This window comes from Pseudophryne corroboree, unplaced genomic scaffold (assembly GCF_028390025.1).
Source record: "Pseudophryne corroboree isolate aPseCor3 unplaced genomic scaffold, aPseCor3.hap2 scaffold_379, whole genome shotgun sequence".
Classification (NCBI taxonomy): Eukaryota; Metazoa; Chordata; class Amphibia; order Anura; family Myobatrachidae; genus Pseudophryne; species Pseudophryne corroboree.
Genome location: NW_026970028.1, coordinates 123,881 through 127,140, shown reverse-complemented (window position 1 = coordinate 127,140; position 3,260 = coordinate 123,881).

The window sequence follows — 3,260 nt, the reverse complement described above, 5'->3', positions numbered from 1 at the left end:
TTTTACCCACGAAGAAGAACCCCGACCCAACTGGAGACTGTGAAGGTCTGATAAATCCCTTAGCCAAGTTCTCCTGAATGTACTCTGCCATAGCCTGAGTCTCAGGACGTGACAGGGAGTACAACCTGCTCTTGGGAAGCTTAGCATTTGGCAACAAATCAATGGCACAGTCATAGGGGCGATGGGGAGGTAGTACCTCTGCAACTTTTTTGGAGAACACGTCCGCAAAATCTGCATAACACCCTGGCAATCCTGGCAAACTTAGCTGCGAGAGCCTGACTGGAAGGCTCAAGCAACTCCTGAAACAATCAGTACCCCAACTAAGAATCTCCCCAGAAACCCAGTCAAATTGAGGATTGTGGGCCCTTAACCAGGGTAACCCCAACACCAATGGGGCAAAAGTACAGACAGTCACATAAAAGGACAATTTTTCAGAGTGTGTGGCTCCAATAAACAAAGAAATCTGGCTAGTGCAAGAGGTAATTTTACCTTGGGATAATGGTTCCCCGTTTAACCCACAAATCTCAATTTCCGATGCCAAGGGTACTAAGGGAACAGAGTGTTTCAGGGCGAATTGGCGGTCCACAAAAACCCCGTCGGCCCCACTGTCCACAAAGGCCTCAGTCTTGACAGTTTGACCGAGGATCTTCAAGGTCACCGGAATGATAAAAGTCTTCTTGGGAAATTCTGACTTCTGGCCTGACAGGATATTTCCCATCACCCTCAGGCCCTGAAGTTTTCCGGCTTTTCTGGGCATGATACTACCACATGACCTTTATTCCCACAGTACAAACACAACCCCTGCTGTCTCCTCCGCATCTTCTCACGCGAGGAGAGGCGGGTAGCCCCAATCTGCATAGGCTCCTCAGAAAATTCCTCAGAGTCTGAGGTTCCCTTGGGAAGGAAGGAAATCTCAGTCTCCCTTTCAAGCCTACGCTCTCTCAGCCGTCTATCCACCCGGATGGATAACTGCATGAGCTGATCCAAGCTATCAGGCAAGGGATATTGTACCAGTTGGTCCTTTATCTGGTTTGAAAGACCTCTTCGGTACTGGTGTCTCAGGGCTGGGTCATTCCACTGGGTATCATGGGCCAACCTCCGAAACTCCGTACAGTAAACCTCAACTGGCCTTCGCCCTTGCTTAAGGATCGAAATCTGAGCCTCGGCTGAGGCCGTCTTGTCAGGGTCATCATACAACATGCCCAGTGCCGTAAAAAAAGCATCAACACTTTTAAGCGACGGACAGTCAGGCTGCAACCCATATGCCCAGACCTGTTGGTCTCCTTGTAGCAAGGAAATCACTATGCCCACCCGCTGAATCTCCGACCCAGAAGACTGAGGCCTAAGCCGGAAGTATAGCTTGCAGCTCTCCTTGAAACAAAAGAACTGCGAGCGATCTCCAGAAAAACGATCCGGGAGATTTACTTTCGGCTCCTTAACCCCTGCAGGTGCTGCTGCTGCGGGAGCTCCGCCAGCAGCCTGGGAGGTGTGCATTTTAATGGACAAATCATTAAATTGTCGAGTCAGGACCTGCACCTGATCGACCACCTGTTGCAACGTATTTTGAGGGGTATGCTCCATATTCCCACAAAATTTCAACAGGAGTATTAGGCTGCTGAATATGTTATGCACACCAGTGCCTGCAGGAAAGTACTGGTGTCAGAACTGTTATGCACTCCAGTGTCTGCAGGAATGTACTGGTGTTTGAACTGTTATGCAAAACAAATGGACTCACAGACAAACTGGGGAATATGACATAACGTACACAGAAGGTGATAGGGTAACAAAACACACACAAAGTGAACAGAGAAGCCCAGAGGCTAAGGAACTGGGTATCTCCCTTGTATTAGAACTGCTCAGATGGAAAAAAGCAAGACGTTGTGTTTTAATACGTAGAGAACCCGAAATGCTGTTGCTAAGGGCAACAGCAAAACCCTAAAGGGTTACCAACGGGTGTGGCAGTAAACTCCTTGGTCAGAGATGGAAAGATAGACACAAGGAGAATCTCCACAATCCTAATTCTCACTTGCAGTGTACAGGTTTTAGCTTACTGCCACTAAACTGACCCCTGACACCTAGCACAGTGAGACAGGATTAGACAGGCAAGTCTTAGAATACAGCCGCAAACTTGCTAAGTTCACAGAGTAGTAACAGAACCCCAGCAAGCTAAACGACTGACTCCAGTCTTACTGCTAGGTCTGGATTGGCAGAGTGTAATACCAAATCCCCAGGCCTATTTGCAGTAAGCAACAAACAAATACAAAGCTACACAGTACTGGCTAACTTTCATGAACTGACTAACCAACAAAGATTCAGCAGCATCTGCTCACCCTGAAAAGAGGCCCTATAAAGCAGGTGCTGTCCACGCCCCACTCAGACCTCACAGACTGTGAGCACAAAAACCAGCACCGGATCCCCTGCCGTGCACAGAGCCTATAACCACTGCACAGCAAAAGACCCGAACCGGAGTATCAGCTGCGCTCAGGTTACTCCACTAGCACTTGTCTCCCGGTTGCCATGACGACGTGGCAGCACAGGGCAGGAGACCCTAACACATGGTTGGCTCCTAAACTTGCCAAAATCGCAGTTGGTCCCAATGACGCGGTTGTTGTTTCTGGGAGTCATACTGGACACAGAAGAGGCTTTCTTCCAGTGGAAAGGCTATGGAGTTCCAGAGTCTGGTCAAACAAATTCTGAAACCAGCAAGAGTGTTAATCCATCAATGCATTCTGTTGCTGGGGAAGATGGTTGCGGCCTACGAGGCCATTCAGTTTGGCAGGTTCGATGCCAGAGTGTTCCAGTGGGACCTGTTGGACAAGTGGTCCGGATCCCACCTACACATGCACCGGAGGATAATCCTGGCTTCCAAGACCAGAATCTTACTCCATTGGTGGCTGCACAGTTCTCACCTCCTAGAGGGGCGATGGTTCGGGATCCAGGACTGGATCCTAGGGACCATGGATGCAACCCTCCGAGGCTGGGGAGCAGTCACACAGGGGGAAAACATCCAAGGAAGATGGTCAAGTCAGGAAAGTTTTCTCCACATAAATGTTCTGGAGTTAAGGGCCATTTAATAACTGCAGACACAGTACGCACTGGGACGGGTGCCCAGCATCCTCTACGGACTAAGAGAAAAGGATTTACCGGTAGGTATTAAAATCCTATTTTCTCTAACGTCCTAGAGGATGCTGGGGACTCCGTAAGGACCATGGGGATAGATAGGCTCCGCAGGAGACATGGGTACTTTAAGAAAGACTTTA